This window comes from Equus caballus, chromosome 9 (genome assembly GCF_041296265.1).
Source record: "Equus caballus isolate H_3958 breed thoroughbred chromosome 9, TB-T2T, whole genome shotgun sequence".
Classification (NCBI taxonomy): Eukaryota; Metazoa; Chordata; class Mammalia; order Perissodactyla; family Equidae; genus Equus; species Equus caballus.
In genome coordinates this window covers 63,794,594-63,806,491 of record NC_091692.1, presented here as the reverse complement: position 1 = coordinate 63,806,491, position 11,898 = coordinate 63,794,594, and positions in this window count along the sequence as shown.

Here is an 11,898-nt window from a genome sequence, read left to right as displayed (position 1 = left end):
CCTCCACCCCAGCGTTTTGGCTTCCTAGTATGCAGCTGTAGCTCTTAGAAAGGCAAGAACCCCAAATAGACTAAGATTGCATTTCTTTCACCTGGAAGAAAGAAGATTATAGTAGAAAATAGAACTAAAAAAAATGTTATTTCTTCAACACCTAAGTTTGTGGAGTGATGTTCGTACCAGCTGCCATAATAGGCACCGTCCTTACCACGTTCCACGTGACCTCAGACTGAGCCCGTCCAGCCACTGCTCTGCCCCTCCCTGCGACGGAATGCATACCTTTAGTGGAATTTGGAGGTTTTTGGGTAAAGAGACAAAAATACAAAGTCTGCTCTTTACCTCCTCACTTTTTTGTACACAAATGTGAAAACGTTTTCACATCGTATAATTTATTTCTATTTTATGGTAAAAACATCTGTTTTAGGAATTATTACATTTTATTTCCAGAAGTCTAAGTCTTGAGAATGTTTAGCTTCTTTTTCCCTTTCGAAATTCTTTAAAATCAGAGCATGGTGTTCCTGTCAGCGGGGCTCCAAACCACATCATCCTGTGCTTACGATTTCCCTGCGTTCCCCTGTTCTAATAGCTGGGTGGAAGCTGAGGTTGGTGGATCAAAACTTGGACCAGGAACAGGCCTTGACTCCTTCCCGAGAGCCTCGGGTGGCGCTCCCGAAGAGGTGGAGTTTTCAAAGGCAGGACTCCAGGGAGGGCACTTCTGTGTTCAGGCTTCAAAATGGCCATTCTTTCCTGAGCTGTCACCTGGAACATCTTACCTCTCCTGGCTGAATGATTCCTCTCGGTCTGATGTCTCCAGGCCAAATTTCCCTGGTTCCTTTGATGTCCAAGTCTTCTGGCTGAGAGGCAAATCCCCACAGCTCCATATCAGTGTGCAAGGTCCTAGAACAGACACGTGCACAAAGTGCAGACTCTCCACAGGCCCTCAGGGAGCTGTCTGATTCTTGCCTGGGATGTTGATATCAGAGTCCAGTTGATATCAGAGTCCTGGGTTTAAGAACTGGCTGAGGACTTCTACTTGCATGACCTTATCCAAGTTATGCAGCAACTCTTAATCTAGGTTCCTCAGCTATAAAATGGGGATAATTATAATATCCCACAATATCTCTGACAATGAGATAACCTATAGACATTGCCTGGCACTTAGTAGGCATTCAACAGTAATACTCCCTTGCTCCCTTTTCTAAGCTGATTGGCCAGGTTTATGTATCTAAATGTTGGGATTTTACAAAGACTAACATAAACTATATGGGAGTTTCATTATAGTTGGTAATAATAAAGTATTTACACTTTATTTATCTTCTGATTTCCTGTTAGATTTATCATATTATATTTTAACTGTCTGATTATGCCATCAGATCATTCAGAGTTGGAACTCTGTCTAAAGTTCTCGCTATATCCCTAGGACTTAAAAAGCACCAGTAAATGCTTAATGAACAAATGAAGTGCTGGATTCCTAAGTGAGCATTTAGGGCTTAGACCTTGCTAATACCTTATGTCCTACGAATGCTTTCAACCTAGTAAACATTTGCTGAGCATATAGAATGCGCAACATACTATGTTCTGTGGAGCTAAAGCCCTTACAATAAAGAGAAGTATTCTAACCGCTTTATAGACAAGCACAGGAACATCAGTAACATGGATAGACTGGTACCAGAAGCTATAGAGAGAGTGCTGGGCACTCAGGGGAGGGAGAGATTACATTTGGTTAAGAGCAGTGAGAAGTTTTCACTGAGGATGAGGTACCACTGGAACTGAACCTCAGATTCTAACAGCAGTGGAGAGAGGATGCTCCGGTGGAGATCTGTGCCAAAGGCAGAAAGTGTGATGGGCATTCAGAGGGCTGCAAGTAGCCTGGTTTGAAGCACAAAATCTGTGCAAGTTGGTTAGAGCTGCAAAGACAGGGAGGGCTTTGAAAACTAGCCAGACTGAGAAATTGGTCCTCAAGTCAGGCAAGGAGAGCTACTGAAAATTTAGAGCAGGGAAGATTCGGAATTAATTAACATTGATTGAGTGCCCTCATTTTACAGATTAGGCAAATGAGGCTCAGATAGATTTAATGACTTGCCCGGCTTGAAAGTGGCAGAGAGGGAATTCCACCGAGGTCCCTTGATCCTCCCACCACACCACAGCCAGTCCTTTGGATTCACTGTGCAGCAAGGTCGGCTGGACTGGAGGGAGAGAGGCTGAAGCCTGGGATGCCAGCTGAGAGAAAATGAGGGATGTTTCCTTTACATTCCTCCACTGAACCTCTGCCACAAATAATGCAGTCTCAAACATAAGATGATCTCCCATTTTCCCAATGAGATGATGCAAAAGGATTTTCTCCCCTCTGCCACAAATAATGCAATCTCAAACATAAGATGATCTCCCATTTTCCCAATGAGAAGATGCAAAAGGATTTTCTGATCTGAATATAGAAACGGACTAAAGATGATGGAAGGAGCTAGATTTTGAAGCAAATATTTAGTAAGCCAGTCCTGTTGTTTTTCCATGCCATCAAGTTGACTCTGACTCCTAGCAACCCTATAAATGAGTGATGCTCCTCCCAATGTCCTGTCCTCAACAGCCCTACTCAGCTTCTGCAGACTCATGCCTATGGCTTCCTTTATGGAGTCAATCCATCTCAAACCAGTCTTATTGGAGTCTAAATCTTGAGGGAGCAAGTTCTATGATCAGATTTGCATTTTAGAAAGGTAATTTTGTCAGCAGTGTAGAATTTGGATTAGAGACAAATTGGGAGGCAGGGGGTAAGGAGACTTCTGTAGAAATCCAGGAGGTGTGGTGGCCTCGGCGAAGGTGGTGGTTCTGAGACATGAGCGGAAAAGACAGATGTGAGAGACATTTGGGAAGGGTATGAGACAGGTTTCAGTAACAGAGGGAGAGGGAACAGTCAAAGGTGACTTCAGAGTTTCTGTGATGAGCAGTTTGGTGGAGAGTGGACCATTGACTATGAGATGCAAGGCACATTGATGAGGACAAATTTATAGAGCTAGAAAGTAGTATTAGGAAGGGAGAGCTCAAGGCAAAAGATGGGAGAGAAAGGAGGTGACTGCAATATAAGCAGCAGAGTCAGGAGGAACAGCTGGTCAGGAGACCTACCTGATCAGGAGGAGTAAAGAGTTGGGCGAGAGGCTGAGCTCTGTTTGGGGAACTTTCTTCTCTCCTGCCCCTCTCCCAGCAGCTTAGGTTTCAACATCGGCTTGAGGTTAATCATGTGGTACCATCAGAAAGATTCTCTTTCCTGCTCCTGTTATTCCCGGAGGAGCAGAAAAACATGGTAATTACCGCTCTGCAATTTCCTCTCAGGAAAAGCTAAATCTCCTTCAAATGAACATAGTATTTCATTGACATAGAAAAAAAATTGAACAGAATGCAAACAATCTTCCTTTGAAGACAAGAATAAACAAAGTCACTGACTATAATCACTTCCTTCTCAGCTGCCGTCACCAAAGGAGAAAATGGCTAGATGATCATTGGTCCAGGAAGAGGGGATCAGCTTGTCCTGGGTTGCCTGAGACTTTCATGGTTTTAGCACTGAAAGCCCCACATCCCAGAATCTTTCAGAGGTCACCCCATCCAGGAGTTAGACTTGGATTCCAATCCTTTCTATAACTGATTGGCTATGAAAATTTGGGACACAGCTTTCCTGAGCATAGTTTTCTTATCTGATGAATAAATGACAAGCAATAGGATATACTGGAGTATATGAGTAAGCCATTTGGTTTAAAACAAATTTGATCTGACCTTATCTTTCCAAAAAGGCCTGAGGTGGCCTGTTGAACATGCATTATACGTCTGCTTCAAACATTTACAATGTCCCAAAGACAAGAATGATGCCCTTAAAGAGAGTGATGTGGCTTCCGCCTACATTGGCATTTCCTTAAAGATAAGCATCTCTTCCTAGAGACTAAGGATTAATTACTGACCTACTGTGCTCACCTTGTGACCACTGACCTGCTGACCACCAACCTGCTAAGTTCCTATCATATGTGATGTATGCCCCTTGTTCCAAGATGGTATTTAACCACTCTGTTTATTTGGAGTGCTTCCTTCCTTTGTGAAGGTACTCTCCTTAGGGTTGGCTCATAATAAACTCACCCCAGTTTTGATTTATAGCTTGATTATGGATTATTTGCATCAACACATCCATAAAATGAGGTGAAGAGCTACTCTGAACATTCTCTCCTGAGGTGAGCTCCTGCAGTCCCATGAATTTAAATATCATGTATTGCCAATGTGATATTGATTTATAATAAGAAATATATATTTGGTCTTTGTCTGTTTCTGGCATAGATCTCCTAAAACCCTTGGAATTTCCTAAGTGATGAGAGCCAGAAAGGTACCTTTTGTTATGTTAATGAGGTGACTTTTGGAAAGCCCCTGGGCAACCTTAGGATGGGAGCTGGTTGCCAGGGGAACCAACCTTGTTATTAGAGGGGCGGAACTTTCAGTGCTACACCTCGACCTCTTGGGAGTGGGGAGGAGCTGGAGATTGTGTTCAATCATCGATAGCCAATGATTCAATCAATCTGCCTGTGTAATGAAGCCTCCACAAAAACCCAGAAGGATGGGGTTTGGAGTGATTCCAGGTTGGTGTGTGTGGGCAGAGTGGTGTGCTCTGAGAAGGCAAGGAAGCTCTGCACCTTTCCCACATATCTTGCCCTATGTCTCTCTTCCATCTGGCTGTTCCTGAGTTATATCCTTTCATAATAAACCAGTAATCCAGTAAGTAAAAATGTTTCTCTGAGATCTGTGAGCTACTGTAGCAAATAAATCGAACCCAAGGAAGGGGTGCTGGGAATCTCTGATCTATGGCCAGTCTGTCAAGCTCAGGTGACAACCTAGACTTTCGATTGGCCTCTGAAATGGTGGTGGTGGTCTGGGGGAGCAGTCTTGTGGGACTGAACCCTTAACCTGTGGGACCTGATGCTATCTCCAAGTAGATAGTGTCAGAACTGAGTTGAATTATACCTACTTGGTGTCATTGAAGGACACTCAGCTGGTGTTGAAGAATTGCTTGGTGGTGTGAAAAAAAACCCCACATATTGGAGCCAATGACTCTAAAATTTGTATCTCCAGGCCTGACTATCCTCCCTCACCCCAAGCTACAGACTTGAAAATCCAACTGCCTACTCAACATCTCCATTCGAATGTCTAATAAGCACTGAACACCTAAAGGCCCAAACAGAACTCCTGATTTCCTCTCCCAAATTTGTTCTTCCCCTATCATCTCTTTCTCAGTAAATGACACCATCAACTAGCTAGTTGCTCAAACCAAAAATCTAGGAATCGTTTTGATTTCCTCACTTGTTCTCTATCCCAATTCTGGGCCTCCAAAAGACAAGTTCTGTGGGCTCAACCTCTAAAACGTATCCAAATCCAACTATTTCTCCAAACAGTAACCAAAGGGTCCTTTTAAAAATAAAACCCCCAACTCCTTGCCCATGAGGCCCTCCTGATCTGGCCTCTGCCTTGCTCTCCCTTCTCAGCTCCCACCCCTGGCCGCTCTCTCCCTTTGATCGAGCCACACTGGACTTTCTTGATCCTCAGCTGCATTCAGAGCCTTTGCACTTGTCCCTCACTTGCTTGTACTCCTCTGTGCCCAGTTTTTCATGCATCTGGCTCCTTCTGGTCACTCAGGTCTGGGCTCAAATGTCCCCTCTGCACAGAGGCTCCCCTCGAACCCCCTCGGTGAGCGAGAGGTGGCCTGGAGCAGTTGGACTCCTGCCCAGGAGGACAGCACGGGAGGGTGATGGGCTTCAACAGAGAGTCTACAGGGTGGACCCCTGGAACCAGGGCAGAGCGGGGAACAGCGGCCACATGGCCCCCAGCACAGGAGTTGCTCTTGGACAAGCCCAGCAACAGAGTTTATGAGGACACAGAAAAATGCCCAGGCAAAAAGCAAGACCAAACCAAACCACCAAAGAAAGAAATAAATAATAACTTTAAGTATCAGAAATCCCTGAGAACTGGAAGTAAGCTTCCAACTGTCGAGTAAGAACTCCTGATTCCCTTTCCCCTCATCCTTTGGCAAACTCCAGTGAAACTAGCAAAGAGTTAGCCATTGATAATTAAGTAGCTAGGAACTAAAGGTTTTTTTCCTTTTTGCAATTACTGATTATAGCTTTTAACTGTTTAACCCACTCATTGTTAACTGTGATGTTTAGGCAATATGCTATCTGACTCCCACTAGGTTCCTATAGATAGCATCTCCCTGGAGCCTGGGTCACCACGGTAATGGTGTTCGAGCTGTGTTTCAGGAATCAGAACCCCTCTGTCCACTCCAGGCCAGTAGGGACCACCAACTCATCAACTAGGTCCACTCAGATGTCTGATAAGCAACCTTTTGACGTCAAGAGATTAAAGACTCCACCCTCAGATCATGCTAACACAGCCATTTTGTGAACATGGGTCCTTATGAAAAGGCGTGAAGTCTGACTATGCTTGCGCAGATCACCAATTACCTCACCTCTCCTCACCTCCCATCGCCTATCTCCATATTTCAGACCACCTTGTCCCCTATCCCACAAATATCCCTGAGTCCCTATTTTCCAGGAAGCAGATTTGAGACTCATGCTCTTGCTTCCTTGCATGGCTGCCTTGTGATTAAACCCTCTGCTGCAATCTTGGCGTCTTGGTGTTTGGCTTTCTGGATGGCGGGCACAACGGAACTTGTTCGGTAACACTAGAATGGAGGAGAGAGGAGGTGAGCTGATCACAGCCCTGTCTCTACGGGAGGTTGGCTGCTTCCTACAGGCCTAGCAAGCAGAAAGTGGGAGAGAAATCGTACCTTTGAGTGAAGATTGATGTGTTGATACATTCCTAGGACTCTCCTTCTAATTTCTGAATTGAGACCATGGTTGCGACTTTCAGTGACTATAGGGCTTTCTGTTATATGTGAATGCCCAGAAAAGCCTTAGGGCTGCTGGAGATGGCAGAGGAAAGCCCACTTTTTGGAACACATTTTAAAGGCACTGTTAGAGACAAAAATAAAGCCATTTTGCAATCATGACCCACGAGCTGTGCCATCCACTGAGCTGCTCACACTCTCAGCAGCCCAGCCTGGAGCTCAGCCCAGTGTGTCCACCTCCAGGCCCCTGGCCTGAGGCTGTAAATGTCATGGAGGTTTCAATAGCAAGTGTAGGGTTACCAGAGTCTCATCCACTCGGGTGTTCTTTGTGCGGGGGCAAAAACTAGCCTTGATTTTGCTCAAGAATCAGTGGGTGAATTGTCCCTATTCTTCCTCTCCCCAGGATCTCAAACAAAACTGTTTTAGAAGGAGCTCCTTTTAAAGGATTTAATTTTCTGTGCCCACTTAAGTGATGTATTTGAATATGTATTTACTTGGGTCTTTTCTGATTGTGACAGCCAGGGAGAAAACTGGGATATCTTCAACAGCCGAGGAGAACCAAATGGGCCTGCAGTGGGTCTGCAGTGGGTGCAGCTTAGTCAAACACGCTGGAACTGGGTTCTTCCTTCTTCGAGAACAGCACTGCAGAGTTGACGGCAGGTTCTGGGCAATATTGGCGCAAAAGAAAAATGCAGAAACTCCAGTCCATTGCCATACAACTCCTCCAGTGGGATTCCTTTACATCGAAAATTGTCTTGCTTGCTAGTTACCAATTTGGGGAAAACTGCCCTCCAGAGAGCTTGCAAATGAAAGCTCAGAGAAGTTTAAAGGAACAATGTAAAGCTTCGATAGCCCAAAACCAACTAAGCAAGTTTTCTTCCTCCGTGTTATCCTGAGTCGGTGCTTCTGCACAGGGCCGAGCACATACTCCTTAGGAAGATTCTTGAAGATAGTTGCGCTCCTCAACCCAGGCTGTCCAAGGTGCGTTTTATATTGGATAAGAAATGCTTATCTTGAAAATGTACACTTGTGGTGCGTGAGAAGAAACAAAGTACTCAAATGAGGAGCCAGCTCTCTAGCACATTTATCCTTGAGAGCTGAACTTTCTATGCCAGGCCCTGCCCATGTCCTGCAAATTTCATGGCTGGGTCACAGTTGGACAATAATAAGCAACCTTTCGTTTATCTTCATGTGCTGGGCACTGTGCTAAGTGCTTTATATATATATATATATATATATATATATATATATATATGTCTTTACAAAATCCTCCTGCTACCATGAGATACGATTTGTCCCATTTTATAAATGGCCAAACAGGAGCACGAAGAGGTTAAATGACTTTCCCAAGGTCACAAAACTCGTAAGTGGTGAAACTGGGATTCAAACCCAGGGAGTGTGATTTAAGACCCCCTCATATAGTTCTGGAGACACTAATCCCGTGATCTGCTGAGGCAGTGGTTGTCAACCCTGGCTGCGCATTAGAACCCTCTGGGGAGTTTTAAAACATCTTAAAGTCCAGGTTGTATCCTAGACCAATTAAACCAGAATCCCACAGGGTGAGACCGAGCATGAATAGTTTGTAAAGCTCCCCGTGTGATTCCCATGTGCAGCTGTACTGCCAGCCATTGTGTTAAGCAATTATAATTCTTTCTACCTGCTAATTTTTTTAAACTGGAAAACAATTCTATTCCATGTTGTTCTTTTCCACAGCAGTGGTTGAGAGGCCGCTGTGTACAAGGCACAGTGCTGCCCTTTGAGCTGGCATGTGCTTTCTCCTTGGGACCCTGCTAGCTCAGGCCTTCAGTTTCCTATTCTGGAACAAAGAGGAAGGAGTGATTACTATGGTAGATCTATAATACTTAGGTTTTCCATACGTTTTAGAAAGACCCCAAAATTTATTAGCATTACCTTCAAAGGACTTTTAATATTGTGGCACAACTCAAAAGAGAGCTACTGCTTTTGTTGCTGTGAAGAAAAAAATTTAAAAGAAACAAAGGTAAAATTTCGCAGATTTGTATCTGGGGTGCTATCATTGATCCTGGCATTAGCACAGACAACTTTGAAGTGCGGAGACACTGATGATATAAAAAGGGCTGTGAAGTCACTTGCCATCTATCATGACAGGAAGAAATTAACATTTGTTGAGCACTTACTCACGGTGCAATGGACAGAGCATGGGTTTTTATAGACGGGTAGACATGGGTTCGGATCCCAGCTATGCTGTTTAGTAGTTTTGTGGCTTTGGGTGTTTAAGTCTCTGTTTCCTTATCTGTAAAGTGGGGCTAACGAGGCCCACCTGGCAGGACTGCTTTATTGATTACAAGTAGCGTGTGTCAAGCACCTAGTACCGTTCCTGGCACAGGGCTGTAATTATTATTATGTGGTGGATACTGTTATCTACATTTGTTATCTCACTTAATCTTCACAACACACCCTCAGAAAGATGCTATTATTTCCCCTGACAGGAAGTGAGCCTCTGAGAGGCTCCTGGACTTGCTATAAGGTGCCAGCTGAGCCTTTGTCCTGTGCCCCGGAAGCCTGTGTTCTCTGTTTTTCCTGGCTGTCTGGCTGCCACCTCCTGTTTCATAGGCCATCCCGTGGCTGATGTAGCTATTAGAACAGAAGGGGATATTCTCTGGATAATGAAATAAAATTCAAAAGGCAAACAAACATTTTCAACTCTCTCTCTGGCACATGGCAATGTTATGAAAAGGGCCGTGCGGGTCAGAAAGGGCAATGTTATTCAGCCCTTTTCCTTTCAAAGCAGAGTTCTACCTGGAGAATGCCTAGCTAAGAAACTAAAACTGCGGAGCTCACTCTAGAGTAAGTGCCCAGACTTGGCTCTCTGCTGGGTCAAAAAGATCGGGTGATCTACTCTCTGATCATGTCAGAATCTTCTAATACTTCCAAATTCCCAAGAGAATTAAGTATACAGTCCTTCTGATGCTGGTTTTTCTGTTTTTTATGGGGGATAGTTTGTGGGAATGATTTGAAGTAATTGAAGGAGAATTAACTATTGCTGAAATAGTTGAGGAGCTAACTGTAAGGGAGATGGAGAAATATGGCTCAGCTGGGTGAACACCCTCCAAGCTCCCGCGCCGCAAAACTTCTCTCACCCTGTCTATCTTACCGGGAACCCTGTTGATTGTCAAAATTGACTTTGGTGGAGCCATTTTAAATGGAGTCAGAGCTGCCTTTCCAGAGAAACTGCCTTGCTGTCTTGAACCTTGGACTGGGCCAAACCTTTGGACTAGGACAAAATGGCAATTGTTTCACAAGCAATTGTTTGAGAAGTCAGCAGGAGAACAGACATCCTGACTGCAAAGACTGTGGATTGTGGACTTTCTGAGGACAGAATCAATAGCCAATCAATGTTTAGCCAAGACTAGCTCTCTGCCTCCAACTCCAATTAAAATTCTTTGTAATACAACCTCCCTTCTTTTCCTTTAAAAGCCCCTGACTCTTACTCCCTAGCAGGACATTATTTGGGTTTCTACCTGAATCTGTGCTCCCAAAATTCCAATTCTTTGATTCCAAAATAAATGCCTCTCTGCCTCTCATTTTGGCTCTTTATTTTTAGGTTAACATGATCAAACCAAAAACTTAGGAATCACACTGATTTCTCCCTTTACTTCCTAAACCCAATTTATCAGCAAATATTAAGGTTTCCATTTCCAAAACATACTCAGCATCCACCCACTTCCATCCATCTTTACCACCATTACCCTATTCCTTGCCGCTAACATCTCCCCACAGCTGCTGCAACAGCCTCCTAAATGGGTCCCTGCCCCATTCCTGCCTCCCTCCCGTCCATTCTCCTGTGAATGTTCTTTTCAGCACCCATCACCATCTTAAATTATTGTGGTAATTTATTTTTTATGTTGTCATTATCTGTTTCCTCCACTAGAATACCAGCTCCCTGAGGGCAGGGACCAGGTCTGTTTTATTCCTGACCATCTCCCAACTTCTGACACATTGAAGCTTCTTGATAAATACATACAGAGTAAATAAAAGGGGGAGTGAATACATAATTTTAAATATTAAGTCATATCTGTAATTTTCCAACTCAGAAAATCCTCCTGAGATTGACTTGTCATATTGGTGGGATGTGGTAAAAGGACCTTCTATATTTCAAAGACTCGTGAAAAGAACATGAAAACAATATATCGGGAACAGAATTTGGAGCAGGGGTTGCAAACACAACTGTCTCAGGGTTCCAGCAGGTAACACAAATGGGAGGCTGCCACGTGTAAGCCACAATGTGTGGTGGGGGCCTCACAATCTGGAGACCTCCAGCCTCAGCTAACACAGCCTTATCAGCTCCAGCTGACTGTGTCTGAGTGGCAAGAATGGCCCAGGGGTGGAAGATCTTCCACATCTTCAGAAGATGGAAAGTTTATATATCAATTAGAATTAGGTTTGGCTGTGAGTAATGACCTGAAACAGCAGCTTAAATGACGTACAAGTATATTTCTCTCCCACAAAAAGAGGTCTGGGGTGTGAAGTCTAAGGCTCATGTAGGCTCAGTGGAATCAGGGACCCAGGTTTCTTCTAACTTGTTGCTCAGCATGGCATGTCTTCCATTCCCAGGATCAGCTCCTGACCCAGTGGACCACTGTGGCTCCAACCATTACCTCCTTATTTCAGGAAGCAGGAAGGTAAAAGGGCTTGATCATTCTTTTATAAGGAGGCATCCTGGAAGCTTCCAAGCCTTACTCATTTTAGTTCATTGGACAGAACTTAATCATGTGGCTACTCCTTGCTGCAAAGGAACCTAGAAACTGTAATCTCTATTTTAAGTGGGCTTGGGCCGAGCCAAGGAAGAAGGGGAAAATGGATAATGGAGTTCTAAACTAGGAGTCTCTGCTAGAGCTTGCTTTTTCTGTGACATTCTCCAGTTTTACAACCATGACAGCCAAACAAAGCATGTCTGCCATCTGGTTCAGCAGAGTGACAGTTTGAGAATCCTGCATAGAGGAGCAAATTTGGATGGGATACATTTGTGTGGCCTGTGGGGCAGCCAGTGAGGG